Raw genomic sequence first — 18,645 nt, forward strand, 5'->3', positions numbered from 1 at the left:
GAGTTTATCATTTAAGTTTTAGTTTATCATTTAGTTGAATCTAACAATTGTATTTATGCTGAAATTCTAAAATAAGCTCAGTAAAGTCTGGTATTGGGTGCTATCGCAGGAATTCCCCAAGGTGCACTTTTCTCTAATGTAATCCAGTAGTGACGGATCCCAGGAAGGAAAATGATGGTGTAAATCCACTCAGAGCTGTTCTGTCAGAGGTCCTCTGAGAAACCAGCCACACAGCAAGGTGCAGGAGAGGGTCACTTCACAGCCCCAGAAACTATCAACTGTGTCTGTCTGCAGCTTCCATTGTAAATTGATTTGAAAACGTTACATTTTAAAAACAGATACAGAACATTTTCTCCTTCCTTGTGCTTTGTGTCTGTTTTGCTAAATTGAACTCTTAGACGTTTGACCATGTACAACTCATGATGAGGATGCCTGTCATCATCATCATCATCATCATCATCACAATACAAATCAGTCATCTGTGTGTAAAAGAAGAAATTAAGAGTACCTGAGAATGAAAGGCATCAATGTAGAAGAAAACTGATGTCAGATCTCATAGCTTTCAAGTCCAAGAATGTCATCATCTCATCGTTTCTCAAACACTACCGGCAATACAGACCCTCAATACAGAGTCTGGGTGCGTGCACAGCTTCAGTATCGGGATTAACACCGCAATCCATTTCTGGAGGCTTGAATGCTTTTCTGAATTTGACCCTTTTTGATCCAAAAACTGTTGCAGCCTTCCGTTATCGTTGTATATTTCCTTTTTAAAAGTTACAGTATATTTATTTAAGACATTGGCATGGGAAAATCTGTTAATAAACAACACATCTGCAGAACCAACAGCCTTTATTCCAAAGCGTCTGTATTTACTGTAGTTGGTGTTGACACAGTATTCCCATGGCTCATAAAATGTTAATGAAATTCTTTTACACAACAAATGTCTTGTATATATTAAATCAAGTCATTGATATATTTAAATGTCAGCACCCAGATATACTTCACAGCAAGCAAAGATAACACTTCAATATTTGTGTAGAAATCATATGTTTTATTTATTTTTTACAGTTAGTGTCACAAAAAATATATCGCAAGTGAATGAGTGTTTGTGTACATGGACAGCCTCTGGTTAACCTAACAGTTAGCAAGACAAAAGACCTGCTCTATGTGTTCTAGCTCCTAATGTAAGGAGTCTAAAGAGAATTGTTACTTTCAACTTTCAGTTTTTTATAATTCTTGGATTTTGAACACTGTTGCTTAAAGGGGGATGTGTTCTGTTTCTGCACAGTGAATGAATTGAGAGGCACCACGGCTAAGAATGACTGTCTCAAGATAAGAATATAAAGAAAGGTTACGAATGAGAGGAGACCAGTTGGTCCTAATTTGTTTGGTTACTAAGCGATCTAAGAATCTCATCCAGGCATCTCCTGAAAGAAGCCTGTTCCGCACTCCCCTGTAACTGGGAAGCTTGTTCCACACTCCCCTGTTACTGGGAAGCTTGTTCCACACTCCCCTGTAACTGGGAAGCTTGTTTCAGACTCCCACAACCCCACCTGTTCTCGTTTCTAAGTGCGCTGCTCTGTAGCGTCCCTGTGGATTCTGAACAGGTCCAACGTGTTGACTTTGTTCATGCATTTTGTTGATTTTGAATACTCTCCAAATTAGAATAAAAGATTGATTTATTTCATACTGGGGGATAAATGGGGAATTACACTTAAAATGGAAAACAGGAAGCCCTTCTTTACATGTGTGAAGTTGTGAGTCTGGAAAAAACTAACCTCCCATTTTGTAGAATCCAATATCATTTCTTGTATCAGAAAACAACAGGAGGAGATCTACAGATCTAAAAGCAAAATTAGCTAAAAGGCCACAAGGCCTCCTCTCATTTGCAAATGTTCTGATGGTCTTATATTCTATTGCATTTGCTAATGGTTTTCTAAACGAACAGTGCAAATGCTAACATGGAAATAGTCCTAAAGACATAGCTGGATCAGTCAAAAGTTCAAATCTGACGTCACCCGATTTTTAAACTCGTTATTTACTGTCCATGGCTGTTCCCTCTAGTGGTTTACAGTTTGTTTAGTTTGCTTTCCTGATATTTTGCTGATCCTTACACTTTTAAAAAAATATATATAATTGATGTCTCTTCTGCAAGCAAGCACTTTAATGATAAAAAAATTACAATACAGATAGGGAGGCCAAGAATTAGGTACAGCCATTAGATCCTTTTAATAGTTGTATGTACTGTACTTTGTAAGTGCTTCAGCCTGCTTACCAAAGCAAAGCTAAATAATCAATCATTTTCTAAAAAGGAAAACTCTTAAATATCAATTCACAACATACTGTACTCCTTCAACAGCTATGCAAACTAGGGCCCTTAATGCATCAGCCTCCCTTCACAATGGTTCAAAATCCACACCACAAACCCAACCACACTGAAACTCCTTTGATCTGCCAGTATCCTGATACTGCACTTAACTCTGATGCTTTGCCTCACACCTCATCACAGGCACCAAGACAAATTCAACAGTGGACACATCTTCATACAAACAGCTATTAGCCTGTGACACACACCAGACAGCTGAATCTGGAATCTGCACCTCTGGGATCTTCCAGAACCTTCTAAACTGAAACTCTGACCAGCCGGTGGTTCTGCTTCTGCTTGCAAAGTCAGTGTGTTGTGGTTGACCATGATGCAATCACACTAGTGTTCTGCGAATACATTTTTATACATTTTAACTCGTAGAGCACAGAACAAATTCAATGCAATGCATGATCCTTGTGTCAGATTTTTAATGCACGTTAGAAACAACAAGGATATCTTCTATTATCTGTGTAACACTACTTGGTAAAGACCTTATCTCTGCCCATCTGATGATGAAATATTGATACACATCCTTATTTAGTCAAGATTAAACTGCTGAAAAGACTTACTTGCTGGGGTATATTCTAAGGTACCAAAGAGCCTCCAGTATGTCCACAAGTATTGTTCCTCATGTGCTAACCACAAAAAGTACTCTTACTCAGCACATAACTCCATCCATCCCATAAACGACCTCTCGCTAAACTGACGACAGCTATGGGTAATTCCAGCAAGCGCCAGCGCACTGATCAATTATCCAATCACAACACCGTACTGATAACCAAACCCTCCACTTCTCAGGATATTTAAGCCCTCATTACCCTCAGGTCTTCACTCAGTATTGGCCTCTATCCTTGGAACTCCTGCCTCGCTGTTTTCTGTTGAGACATGCTCTTTCGGATTGAAACTCTAGTCTTAGAATATTCTACCTTTGTCAATCGACTCCGACTTCAGCCCAGCGATTTGGATAAGTAGCCATCAATCTCCTCTCCCTTTCCCCCTTTTTTCCGATCTCCTGAAACTCTCAGAAGAACGCACAGGGTCCTTCCTCTACCTCGTGGACACAGCAATCGTTACATCGATAAGCCAAACAACCAGATAATATTCTTGTGTTCTTAACCAAGAATAAGAGCTCAATGGGCATTTTAACTTTTTCACACACACACACAAGAAAACCATCTGCTGATCAAAGAGTCCAGTTCAATTTTTCTATTTTACATCCATAGCAGTATTTCTGTATTGTTATATCTATGGAATATCTTTCCTGGAATACGACCGTGTTCGCAATTAAAGACTCAAGTGGATTTTCAGGCACATTTTCGCGGTTATTAGTAAATGTAATAGGAGTTTGACTGGGTGGAAGCCTGGAATTCTAAAATTTGATGAGATAATGAGCAGAAGCTGAAACTGCACTGGGGTGGATTTCCAGGAGACAGTCTTCGCTCTAATGAGCTACAGAGCGCACTCGAAGTTCTAGATACAAAATACAGGCTTAGTGATAGCTGCTGGTTCAGAGAATGTAATCATCAGAAAAACCAAGTGCCTTCGTCCCTCCAGCAGATCCTTTGTTCTGTTTAATCAATTTATTAGAGCAAACGAGTCCTGTAAGATCACATTATTTTCCTTTCGCACTTGCAATGCTGAATTTTTCCACACAATTTTCCACCCCTCATGTAAGTACAAAAGGTACAATAAATTGTCTGAGGCAAAGATAAAAAAAATGGCTTCCCACTTGTACAGCCCTGCAAAATTCTCAATTGAATTTAAGCAATGGACAATCCCCGCTTTCCTTCCAGCACCAAATGAGTTTTATAAAAAAAAAACATTAATGAAACGATGCTAAACCAACGGTTATATTATAATGTTTAGTGTATTTCGCTGATATACTGTCAATTAATAAGTCTGGCGTGTATGTGTACTGTATACAAAATGAGAATCAAAAAAGCATCTCACGTCAGCCCACAGACGATCCACAGAGCTCCACTCTGACGAGTGGAGCATCTACAGTTCAAACATTACGTTCTCATATCACAGGAAAGCGTGGCTGTGCGGACCAGTCGTGCTTAAAGGTTGTCAAATCAGGATAAGTCTGAAGGGAGGGCAACAAAAGGTCCCAGACCTTTCTCCATGAAGTGCTGTGCACCAGATTGACACCAATCACTACAAGTGTTCTTCTGTACAGACTAATAACAGTCATTCCTTACACTTATACAGCGCTATTCTGGACACTCCACTCAAAGAGCTTTACAGGTAATGGGGATCCCCTCCACCACCGCCAGTGTGCAGCCCCACCTGGGCGATGCGACGGCAGCCAGAGTGCACCAGTCCACTCCCCACACACCAGCTCTCAGTGGGGAGGAGAGCAGAGTCATGAAGCCAGTTCAGAGATGGGGATTATTAGGAGGCCATGATGGGTAAGGGCCAGGGGGAAATTTGGCCAGGACGCCGGGGTTACACCCCTACTCTTTTCGAGAAATGCCCTGGGATTTTTAATGACCACAGAGAGTCTGGACCTGTTTTACATCTCATCCGAAGGACAGCACCTGTTTACAGTAAAGTGTCCCCGTCACTATACTAATACCCACACAGGCTGCAGGGTGAGCGCCCCCTGCTGGGTCCACTAACACCTGTTCCAGCAGCCACCTTACTTTTTCCCAGGAGGTCTCCCATCCAGGTACTGACCAGGCTCACACCTGCAGAGCTTCAGTGTGCTTCTGGCAGTGAGTTGAGTTTGACCAGGCTGGAAATTCAAAGCATTTAATAACCTCATCACCTGTAGCCTGATCAACTCTCTCACAAATAAGGTGACTTTAACATGTAACACTTAAAAATCTTTCCAGCTCATGGTATGAATGATCAAATAATCAAATGCATGCTAAAAAAGTAATTAGTATCCAAAATTCCTATACATTTTTTTAATGCACTGTACGCATCAATCCACATTTAGTAATATCTGAAAATACAGGCATGCAAAGCAAAACAGAGGGAAAAAAGTGAAGTTAATTGTAAAACCCCTTTGGCATTAAATTACAAATGCGTAACATTAGATTGGAAATGATAAAAAAGCATAGTTCTCAACTCACAGCAATTGTTTCTTGAAATAGCCACTGCAGAGCTCTAACAAGGTCATCACTGTAAATAACAAACAGCTACAGATCTGCCACTCCACCGGTCCTCCTCAATTGAGCAGAACATACGAACAACATTTGCCAGTGTGATAAAAATGAACATTTCCCCGTTCCAGGAAGTTACATTGTGACAAAAAAAAGAAAATCACAGGTAATAGACAGAAGAATTGTCAAGTAAATTATAATGAACAATGTGAATTATCGCCCCTGTAAAGAAGTTACTCAACCAAGGACTCAACAGTCCTTTGTGTTACATTAATTCTTCCTAAACAGCATTAAGCACTGTAGAAAATAAATTAGATTTAAATTAAATCTAAACTTAAACTTAGTGGCTATGCATGAGTGGGAAATCATGAGGGGTAAGATTCCCAGAATCAGTCTCATTCATAGCATGTAGAAATGCCTTTTTATGGCTTCTATAACTTATATGTTGTTGAGTTCTTGAGTTTTTACTGAAATAATATTTGATAAAAAGACAGCCCATGGGATTTTATTAACATTCAGAAGGACTTTTTTTCCATTCAGATGATTTTTTTCTTCATTTCATTAAATGTCTTTAAGGCATCTCAGGCATTAAAGCTAACTGAAATGTAATTATGCAAATGCTGCTAATTTCTAAGAGCTGTACTTTTGAAGAACTGGAATGGGAATCCCTTGATAAACAATGAAGGCAATGCTTGAAAGTGCAAAGCTCTTCAGCACAAAGCATGCAAAACATTGGGTTGGGTTACAGAGCATCTACAGAGCAAAAGTGTTCAAATAAGTGTCATAAATACTGATTCTCCCACAACACCCTTCTTCTTCAGTATTGAACAGTACCTATACAGTGCACTATAGTATTTCACATTATCTACACATATTTTAAACGTGAGTTTTATGTCATTGGAAGTCATTAATAACTCTTTTGGTTCAGGGCCAAAAAGTGACAGATTTTTTTTTTTAAATACACAAGTTTGGGTTTTGCAGCATTCACGGCAAAGGTCTATAGTTTGATAAATAGGTAGCTGAGAAAACATCCAAAACATTCTGTGTACAGATCAGGAAGGCCATTTCTATATACCACGCATGTCTGTTCTGATGTTCTGGTGTTTCTCTTTCACATTGACCAAAGTTCTCAAACATTGTTACACCAGCAGGATGCAAGCCACCAGACATGAAAGACCCTGGAAACATTTCAGGTGGAAAATACAGTACCACCCAGTAACACCCTCAGTGTGAGTCTCCTCTGTGTGGTTCTCCCTACTACACAATATGGGAATACAACTCTAAAAGGCATTCAAACTGAAAACTGCTCAGATTTAAAGCCAGCACTGTTTTCTGGCTTGATCAATGTACTAATATCTTTAGTCACCCAGGCTCACACCATACGAACTGCGTCTGACACATTAAAAAGACCTGGGGCCAATCATGACATTAAAATCAATGGTGTTATTCATGACAGGGCCTGACAATATTGTTCTGAGATTGTTCTAGCTATAAAAGGCTAACTAAGATGTCTTAGCTCTGACAGGTTTCCAATATGAAATCACATTCGATCAAGTTATGATCCCTTATATGAACACAGATACCATATAGAACTTAGCCTCATTAAAATATTTATATAAAAAGTACTTTTAAACCCAGAATTGGTGACTTCTTTCACTAAGGTTTGGTCGGTGCATAGGTGAAGAAAGCCAATGTGAAGCTACACCTGTCCTGTGAGTCACAGCCCCCTGTGTGATTTGAGTTAAATGTTGTAATTGCCAGATAGTAAAAAGGGCAAAAGGCATGTAGGTTAAAAATTTCACTCTAAGATAAGATCACTTTATTAATCATATACAATTTCTTGCATTAGGAATTCGGCTTTTTGCATACCCCAGCTTGCTCTCCATGAGACACACAGACAGGGAGAGAAGCTGGGGGTCAGAGCGCAGGGTCTGCCAGTGTACAGCGCCCCTGGAGCAGTTGGGGTGAAGGGCCTTGCTCAGGGGCCCAACGGAGTAGGATTCCTCTGCCGGCTGCGGGATTTGAATCAGCAGCCTTCCAGCCACAGGGGCAGATCCTGAGCCACAGAGCCACCGCTCCGCCCCTCTAGCGTGATTATTTACAATTCAGAAGCCACAGAGCGCCCTCTAGTGGCGGGACTTGAGTAATTACAACCCTGTCAACAGCCAGCCTGGCACAGTGAACCTCTACATCGCCTCATTATCCAGGATGCTGGGGGGGACACAGGCAACGAGGTGATTGACCTGTGGCTCGCCAGATGAAAACTGCAGTTCAGGACACACACGCAAGGTGAGGAGGCTCCTGGACACTCATCTTTAGGAAGTCAGAGAAGCACACAAGGGCCCAGTGGTCAGCCGTGGTCACCAGCAGAGTAAGATGAAGGTGCGTGAGCAGGGATCTGTGTCTGGGGCTCAGAGACCAGAAGCTGCAGCCCTCAGCCCCCAGGAAGAGCTCCTCACAACGGACAGCTCGCATGGCTCTCAGGACAGCTCACAAACAGGCTATCGGCCCAAGACAGGGCCCCTGGTGATCCAGCCAGCTGATGGGAAATGTGATTCTGTTTATCTCTGGCAGTGGTTCCCAGTCCTGGTGCTGGTGACCCCCACTCCTGCTGGTTTTCATTCCAGCCCACCCTCAGTAGAGAACTTGACCCAAGAAGTCGCTTCAGTTTGATATGTGCACTTTCTTTCTAAGCACAAGTTTGGGATTTTATTTCACTTACAAAATACAACAGTTAAAGCTCCAGCATATTTAGGAGCTGAGAACAAACAGTTCAGACTAATCTTATTATGAAGTCAATGAAGGGTTTGATTGTGTAACTGAGGACTGGGCTGGAGCACCAGGACCAGGGCCAGTTACCCCTGATGTACAGCATGCATGTCTGTGCTCCTGGACCAACATTTCTTTTGTAATTGTCCTGGGATCCAGTTTGTGAATGTGTTGTATTACGTTTCTTTGAGGTTCAGTGCAAATAATGCAACAGTAATGAATTGTCAGGTTTTTGATGGATAGAGACTAATGTGAAACGAAACGTGGTGTGCATGATACTGTATAATCATGATATTAAGCTGAGTGCATCTTTTTCTGCCCTTTACTTCTATTTATTTCATGTAAATAATTTTATTGCCTTTAAAAGCAATATTGCCATCGCATCTTCAACCAGAATTATGTAACAGATAGACATAGCTTCCACCGTCTTCGTACTCCTACACATAGACTGAGCGAAGCAGAAGACTGCGCTGAGACAGACTGACACTGATGAAAGATGAGAAAAAATAACTTTGCTCACTGAAAGACTTTTTAAAGATATCCTGCCCTGTGAACCTTTCTCTGCAGTATGCTGGTTATCTCTGTACTTGCTTTATCTGAAATCCTCTTTGTTTCTTTTGCTTCATTTTCATGTCATGAATAAACAGCTATTGCCCATGCCATTATATTACCCAAAGTTACAAGCCACCTAGTAAAATAAGACATATTTCTGGACATTCACCTATATTTTTCACACGTTCATACTGAAAGATATTAAATAAAAGATCAAACCTTACAGTGGTACAGTTAACGTGAGGGCAGGGTACCTCAGTTTGACTTTTCTAGCAGAACATTAGCCTATTACATTTGTACAACTCCACAACAGTTGCTATAAACAGATTTACGTGTCTGCATCATGTTGGCTTTTGTAGCTCATGAAGAATACTTAGGATGATCCCTCACCATGTCATCCTGGTCGATTAACCATCACATGCTTGGAAATGTATATACTTCAAAGCCTAAAGCTTTATCCTTAATATTTAAATGTATGTTTTCTTTCAACACTCCCAAAACATTGTACTTGGTGCTAAAATTAGGGCAGTCTCATGATCTCTGCCTGTCTAAAGGTGAAGCTGAGAGCACAGATGCTTGTCATAAAGGCAGTAATTAAGTTTAACAAGAGATCACGAACAAACATCTACTACAGTATAAAGCCATTTAAACAAGTAACGCCCACAATTCCTCAACAATATGTATACCAAGAATTTTATTTTTGAGCTCAGCATGTTTTCAGAACGTGTTTTTTTCAGTATGTATTGTGCAACACAAAGAGAAAGGTGCAATTTGTCTACTTCAGAAACCCAAGTCGAAATATTATACAGCTTCCATCAGTTTCTAGTTCTTTACACCCAAAAATGTAAATGCTGACACAAGCAGTTTCTTCTCAGTGTTCCACTTAGTTCCATTAGATGGCAAATGACCACTTTTCAAAGAAGCTTTAAAGATGAGCCCCTGCCTGAGAGCCATCTGCTTTTGAGGATTCTGCCCTGTTTAAGATTCTAGATTCATGACTCAATTCCTTTCTGCAATTAAGCAAAGTTAGAATCATTAATAATAAGATGTTCTTTATTCCAGAGAGACAAGTAATCCTAATTGAAATAAGAATTCTTTTAATTTATACAGAACTTCCCACACAGAGGTGCTTTACATATAAGAGGGGACCCACTTCATCCTCCACAGAAGTGCCGCAGTTTTCAGGGAGGTGCAGAGCAGCTCTTACGCACCAGCAGCTCCAATAAATCGGCTTCTTCTTGCCTTGAAGGCTTTACGTTCACTTCTCTGTGCTGGAATTCAACAAGTCCCTGTGGAACAGAGATAAGATCCTATAGCACGTTTAAATGTGCCACCGCAGATTAGATGCTAATCCATCTATGTCAATCTACTCTTCAAGGAAAAAAAACATATATGATTCGCCAAGGATGAAATTGCTAAAGATGTCAGGAATATAGCATCCACACACCCACCTTTTATCAGAAGGCTTCTTATTCCTGCCAGGAACCCAGAGCACACTCTGGAAGCAGAGTACACAGCAGGACTGCACTCTGGATGGGAAGTCAGCCAGTCCATCATAGGACACAGGGACACAAGGACACAGGGACACAATGTAGAGCGACCCATGTGGTCGCCCTGTGTTTGGAAAGTAAGAAGAAACTCAAGCAGCTACAGTCAAAGATCTACTTTAAATAAGGAATCACAACATTTTCCATAGTAGTCACTGCTTCTTAAACTTATCAGCATCTTTGGAGATGTCCATGAGGCCACCTGCTTCTGCCGACTCAGACTCAGATGTCAATACCAGTAACCCAAATGTCAATCACATTTCATTTCAAATTAAATGCCATCTTCACATTTGATCACTTCCCAGTTAGGTCAATAGAAGAAGTCACTGGGAAGTGCCATCTCTTGCAGCTGAACCAGTACTGCTTTGACATCTCACTGACCTAATCAGAGTTTGACCTTGGGGAATGACAACCCCAAGCAGTGATAAGTTCATATTCTCATACCCGATCGTATTCTCCTGTGATTTGGGCTGCCATCAGATAAAACAAACCTGGAGATCAATGGTGTCCCAGAGACGTCCAATGTGATTTAAATATTGGAACATCAAAGAAAACCACTTCACCACACTGAATCTGATTTCGGCAGATGTGATGGGTGGCGCATTGAAGTTGAGCTCAGACATGACCGCAAGTTAGGCATGGCGGCTGAACAATTCCTCTTTAATTAAAACACATTGAGCGGCACTGGCACTTTCATGTCTGGGAGTGCCCCTGTGGTTCACTGAGCCCTTTGGTGGTGAATGTGAAGACATGTCAGCCCAATGAAAATGAAAGCCCAGCCAAAGTGCTCTATCTCGTGTGCAAGTCATGCATGGTTACCAGCATCTTTCGATATTATAAAAAAATAATGTTAATTAAAGAATTACTTCAATTAAACTAAAATTAAACTGTCAACGACTGTACGCCCTTAGATTTGATTCCTCTCGACTTCCAGCGCCAGTGGTGTCCCAATGATACAACCCAAGCACCAGTCTGTTGTCTTTCTGTCACCCTCCTACAGTTCTATTGTAGATCTGTGATTGGAGAGTTCAAGTTGACCTCAGAGTTGTAAAGCAAAATCCACAGGATGATGACTACATTAGAGCACATGCTGTTCATTATGTTTTATCATGTTTTCAATCCAGCTGGATTTGATTGAATCCTTAATTGAGCTAATCGGATTAATTAGACCTTTGTACTTGTTTTCACCTTTCGAAAGACGAGGTTCTCGAGTTGCGTCAGTCTCAGAACTGAAAGCAGTACAAGAGGTCTAATCAGTAAATCGTTAGTTTAATTTGGGGTTCAATTAAATAAATCAAGAACTCAGATGGAACAAAGACACGGAGCTTCCAGGGAATACATTTAATAATTGTTAAAGCATTTTTAAAGGCCGATGTCAACCTGCAGAGCTCCCTTTGCTGGAGAGAATGTGCAGACAAATTCACTGGTATTTTGTTGTTATAACAACAATGAACAAGTAACAAAATCCCCTTTGTATCCACATCTATTGTCATATTGAAGTATTGGCTTATGTTAAGTTGCAGTATGTCAAATCCTTGAAAGGTTTGTAGGTCTTAAAGATTATGGTAAAAAGCAGTTCAATAGGTTTCATTGCGGAAATGTATAAAAGTTTTTACTGGAGAATCTCTACATTATTTTAGTTTTGATTATTAAAACATTCAGAAAATTTTAAGCCAGTCTCTGAGAAGAAAGGAATGTCTTGATCCATCAGACATTTTGTTCTAACGAATTACACGAGACACATACTGTTTGTTTGTTTACACCAAGATCAAATACTGTATAAGAGCATTGCTAAAAATGCTAAAAATTCAATTCACAGGAAAATAAGAAAAAACACAGACTTCCTTAACTGTGAATGTATACTCTGCCATCATTCCAATTTAAAGAATTTGAAATATTTAAATACCATCTCCTCTCCCCCCCCTCCAAAATATAATTTTCTTTACTGACTGACCCTTCTAATCCTGAATTCGTGGTAAGGGAACTGGAAACCAATATGGGCGAAATACCTCTGTTTAGAAACTTAGTTCAGCTTTATGGATTTAAAGAGGATCTACTTCTTGTAAAATGGTTCTCGGTTTGTGCCAGGAACTGGGCTGCTGAGCGTTAAAGCAATAAAGCAGGATTAGAGACTGGTGAGCCTCAACAGCAGAGTTTAATATAAGTCACAGTGCTGTTTTTTTTTCTCTAAACATCCGCAAAGCAAACTCACAGCAAACTTTCATTTCTGACTGAACACCATAAAGTGTGAGAAGGTATGGGGCAACAGTGTTCAGGCCTCCTGACTGGAGTGTCACGGGTTCAAATCCTAGGAAAGGGAATAGCTGCTGTACCCAGGAGCACAACACTTTATCTCTAGCAGACTCCTCTGGTAATGTTCGTGAGCTCGTGAGCCGTGCTAGACCGTCAGACACACAGGAAGTGGTTACTGCAATAAATGCTTAAAAACACCTGCATGAGGCTCGTTTAAAGAGTCTTGACCAACTTCGCACAGCCTACACTTGCAAAAATGCAACTTATAAATTACAATAGCAGAAACTGTAACTTCGATTGAATAACATAATTTTGCTGTACGGCTTCAATTAAGACTTTTCAAAAGATATTACTGTGTAGTGAAGTAGTGTTCTAATCAAGTAAATTGTCCAAGGCAGAAATGGTGCTTTGAAATCGCAATAATGTGTCAATGTAAAAAAAAAGTCCAGGATTTACTTTTCATTACAAGAATTTATGCACAGTTTCTGATGGAGACGAGTTACGAGCAACACCTGCCACGAGTTCCCTTCACTCTGCTGGAGATCAAAATAGAAATTTCTTCAAACGACAATAGCCAGTATGTGGTGAAAATGGAATTACGGTACATTGAATCTTGGGAAAAACTCAAAGAATCTGTTCATTTTTTTAAAGAAATAATGTCCTACAGTTTTATGTTACTTCACTCCAGAAAGCAGCATGTTTTCCTGTTTCAATACGGAATGAAGGATTGTTCTCACACTGCAGACAACAGAGAGCGAGTCATTCAAGAGCACATTTGATGGGGACCGCGTGTCTCCAGATGTTTACCTCCCTCTTGTTTATGCCTAAAACAGATAAGTTAAATGTTATAATAGTTCTTTCTATTCCAACTAATTTCTTCAGGTGCTGGGCATGACAGCAAACATCACTTCCATCTTCTTCACATAACAATGCTCTAACTTCTTACTTTCCAGTCTGTTAGAGAGCATGCAGGTCACACATCGGGACACAGCTATCGTCCCCATGGAGCAGGAATGAGAATGAGATTCTTCATCCTTTAAGGGGGGTTCAGACTAAGACGCGTTCAGTCATAATCCCAGAGAGCACCATTTCTCCTAACAGGGAAAACCATTTTTCTGTTTTGACATTTTGCTGAGAATTTCAAATGAACCAACAGAATGACATGGAGGCACTTTAGTGACAAAATCAACACAAAGAACCTTATGCTTTGGGTTTAAATACCCCAAATATGACTTCAATAACTTCAATATGTGTGATATGAAGAAACACAAATGCAGGAGCAGAACCTCTCTCCTGAGCCAAGTCTACGTATTGAATTTCCAGACAAATCAAAGGCACATTTAGATTCACTGGAACTAAACACACCGAACCGTGCTGCAAAAGTGAATTTGAGATGAATGAGTGTTTTAAATGCTTTCAAACCCCTCCTCTGCTAATAAAAAATAAATTGCCTTACATAAAACAGGAAAACAATAAATATATGTGCATACATTTTTATATAAGAACAAGTAAAGGTTTATTCCATGCTGAAAAGAGAGGAAAAGAAACTCAACATTTCAACTGTGGAGCCTTCTTCACTCTGTGCATTCTTTATATGCATTCTGTCATCCATTCTGTCTTTATATCATATTCTGTGCATTCTTTATATAAACACAGTAATGAAAAGAGAAGAAAGACAACACAACGTTTCAGCTGTGGAGCCTTCTTCAGGTGTGAGCTACTTGCTGGTATTATTTTGGTATTGCCCTAGTGAAAACTAGTAGGCTCACACCTGAAGAAGGCTCCACAGCCAAAATATTGTGTTTTCTTTCTACTCTTTTCAGCATGGAATAAACCTATTACTTGTTCCTTTGTAGCCTACGCATGCTGACGCAGCTACCCACCTGAACACAGTAACGTTAATGGATCGTAAGTACTGGAACACATTCAGGTTTAGAGTATAAACTTTATGTGGAATCTGCAACCCATTGATCTCACTAAACTCTTTTTCTGTTACTATCCAGGACACTTTGATGTTAATGCTAATTCGTGGCCTGTCCCATTTTCATCTTGATTTCACCATGTAAAATGCATGTTTATTTGAATTTACATTTGCAGAGTGACTTGGCCAGTCTAAAATTTTGTTACATTTCTTTCTCCTGAAGAATGCTTTGGCACAGACCATATATTCACAGTCGTTGTCTTACTGCATGGTGAAGGACTGACCAGTAAGTACAGAGCACCTATACAATCCAAAAAATACTTCTGAAGATTTCAAAATTTATTCTGCTGCTATCATTAGTTACATCAATAAAGATCAACAAGCAGAAATGCTCTAATCTGTCCATAAAACTGTGCTCCAAACTCCCTTTGCTCATCTTTGCACTTCCAAGCAAAATCTAATCTTTTCTGTTTCTGGTGAGGTTTTCGTCTAGCCATGCAGACTTTGGAATACCAACATCTCAGTCTTCCATTAAAGGTGGATTGTGATACTTTCCCTCCTGCGGGTTGTTCATTATTTCACTGAGAGTTGTTTTAGGGTTTTCCTTCACCAGTTTTCTTGACCGACCAAAAAATGTTTTGATTTGATAAGCCCAATTTCTGTACTATGGTTCTGAGTTTTTTTTCTATTTAAGCTTCAACATTGGCTGCTTTTCATTAGCAGGATATTTGGTTTTAAATACACAAATACTGAAGTAAAAGCCGAACAGGTGGATACAATGTTTACATGTCTTTAATTTATTTGCCTAATTACCCAATAACAAACACACAACTAACAAGAGATACCTCTCAACCAATTATCCTAATGCTTTTGTAGATTCAACATTATCAATTTTAAGTGACCCAAGAGCATAGAACTTAACTGATGTAATTAAAAATAAAATACTTTGGGATTGCACAATCAATCGTTTTTTTCATGGGAACTGGTCATTATTAGAGTCTACACTGAAAAAAAACAGTTAAGGGCACAGTACATCAGGTCTTCTCAAATGAAAATGACAGCTCGTTAGACACGTGCTGTGAAGCCTGTCTTTTCACACCGAAGTTTGCTTTTGAAAAAATCTGTCTTCTGGAAGCAAAGGTTCCACTGAATGTATTACCATTTGAAAAAAAAACCTTTCCAAGTTATGTGAAGCAGAACTTCTTCACGACAGTTTACGGTCCAATGAAAAAGATTTTTTCACATAAACCAAGTCATGTGGCTAAGCATCCCTTTTCCTTTAATTTATTTGTTTAGGATGTTTAATTAGATGAGACTAAAATAAATACAGTGGTCTTCATTTTCTAGTATAAATTCATGCAACATTGAACTTGAATGTCTTGTGTAAAAACTATTTTTAATACTGTTAATACAAGTTTCAGACAGATGTACTGTAAATGACACAAATGACACCTGAAACCCTCTGAACTATGAATCATGAATGAAAGAAGAAAAACCTTTGAAATCTATCTTGTGAAGGAAGATTCTAAATCCCACAGTACTTAACTACTTCCGTCTGTCACCAAAGAGCAGCAGACGGTGTACAGCACCATACTTTCAACAAAGCTGGAAGCAGCACATTAATGCATGCGTGCACAACACACTTTTACACCTTTCACCCCAAAGGAATTACATTTCTCTCCAGCAGGAAACTCTTCAAATATCTCCGGGGTTTAAGGCAGATGTTTTTCTGTATTCATGTGCACATTTTCAGGGACTGTTTTCTTTTCCTCTGGCCACAGAATTATTTACTTAGAAACATTGAGGTATACCTCATTGAAGACCGAGGAATGATCCGATCTGATCGAATCCTCTAGCACGGCTCTGCATTGCTGCAGTGCACAGCTGTTGCACACATACAATTACCATTAATTAAGCAATTCATCATGACAGAACTACACCTGTGACTAACTGCAGACATTACTTGTCACTTCACAAAACTGTGCTAGACTGAATGACTTATACCACATGCCTTAAGCAAAATATTACTGCATTGAACTTGTCAAATACCTGTCACAAAGACATCTGAATAATTTTGAAAGGTATCGGGAGGGCCACATTTCCAAGTTATATTTCACTTACAGCAGATAATTACCAGTACATTTCCTAAGTCAAAATGTAAAAAATCAAAGCCTAGTTATAATGCATAAAAAGTATAATTTTCTAATGCTCATATCTCATATCTTAGATTTTCTTGAAATTATTTATTTTATATGTATAACCAATTGGCATTAAAGTTTTAAAACCGAACATAACAAATGAGGTACCATAATTACAAAACAACTAACAAAAAGTGAGTTTATCAGAAATGAAAGAATGGGGATAACCAAATAAGATTTGAAGATGTGAGAAAACTGCTGAGCATGCGGTCAGAATTTGGCAATTTATTTCTCCGTTTATTTCTCATTGATCCAAGGATCTCATCCAGTTTTCCCAGCATCGCTAGGCAGCTGGTTCCATACTACCATTACCCTTTACATAAAAAACCTTCTGCTTTCTGTTCTTTTACTGTAACATATAAAACCACAACCAAATTGTGCTTTGCTTCATTACATGCTTTAATATGTAAATCAAGAAGTCACAAATGGAGAGGAAAGTAGAAGATAAAAGTATGTGAATTATAACGGGTTTTAAAAAGGTAACAAAAGGACATTATTTTATGGAATTCATGAAAGCAGTGAAACTTGGCTTCCCAAAATGAAAGAGTTTGGAGATAATGACAGTGAAGGTCTGTGTTGCACATACTGGCCGTGACAGCAAATTCAATAATGAAGTACAATGATTTGAATTATATTCTTTAATTTGTTTTATTATGATAATAACAATAATCAATAGTACCAAAATTATAATATTACGTTTTTTTTCTGCAATCACTATTGGTAAACTATGGATCGTTAACAATTATAATTGTATAATAATAATGATAATATATAATGGATAATAATAATGTAGTAGTAATGCTTTATAACCCAATTTTTCTGATAACGAATCAGCACTTTTAGAGGTGCTAAAGATAATTACAACCTGGCTTTTCTTTTTAATCCCTACATCTGCCTCACACTTTCCTGTGCCTTTTGTATTAATCTCTACTCTCTCTATAGAGGTCTGCTTTAAAGATCAAAAGGCTGTTATTAAAATAGAACATGTTTGCACAAAAGGACTCAGTGTGATTTATGTACCATGCAAAACAATAGGTTGGCTACGTTAGTTTATTCTGTGCTTTTTTTCTTTTCCTTTAGCCTTCCCACTAGGAGATAAATATATTTCAGCCACCTGTCACTATTATAATGCATGAAACATGAATGTAAACAAAAACCAAGATAGCTATTCCCACAAAATGTATCCTCACATTGCAGGTGACAATCATTGATAATATGTGTCTCTGGACTGACAACTGGTCTGGATATGTGATGAATGATGATATTAAACTTGTAATTACAGGAGTACCACAGAGACTTGTATGAGGACCGCTGCTCTTTTTAACTTATATCACTGATCTAGATTCCAGTATAGTCCTCACAGATGACTTTTTGTGTAAATAAGGCAATGTGTTACATGCATGTAGTAGAAAAACTGACATTGAGCTTAAAGAAGCTATAAAATAGCTGTTTGTGTTTTCTGGACAATATGAGGATAAATAAAAAGACTAATAGAATGTTAGTATAGAGTTAAAAGTTACATTAAGTATGCATTAATGAACATTTCACAAGGCTGCAGAGAGACTCGTGCTTAACCTTTGCTTGTACAACAATATAATGGAGAAGGCATTTAAATGTTCTTTTCAATGGACAAGTATTCAACACGATCTCAGTTCATTAGTATGAACTGCAGATTACAAACATTTACCATCAACAGATTTTCAGAACAAAGGCCTTTGTGTCTTCAGAAAGTTTTCTTGACCGACCAAAAAATGTCCAACAGATATGTTTCTAAAATAAATGATCATCTACTTATGGGTCTGAGACCAGTTACAAACTAAATACCAGTCAGTATTTGAAATATTCATCCTAAACGTCATGCTCTTCCACACGAAAAAGAATGAAAACATTCTGTTTCCGTTGATAACAGATTCTACTAATGTTTAGGCAG

General features: G+C 38.9%; 1 protein-coding gene across 5 annotated transcripts in view; it reads right to left on the minus strand.

Annotated features, from left to right (window-relative positions):
- cpne4a (copine IVa) overlaps positions 1-18,645 on the minus strand; it is a 101,361-nt gene that overhangs the window by 60,284 nt on the left and 22,432 nt on the right. The gene's annotated exons all lie outside the window — the stretch shown is intronic.

This window comes from Lepisosteus oculatus, chromosome 10 (genome assembly GCF_040954835.1).
Source record: "Lepisosteus oculatus isolate fLepOcu1 chromosome 10, fLepOcu1.hap2, whole genome shotgun sequence".
Lineage (NCBI taxonomy): Eukaryota > Metazoa > Chordata > Actinopteri > Semionotiformes > Lepisosteidae > Lepisosteus > Lepisosteus oculatus.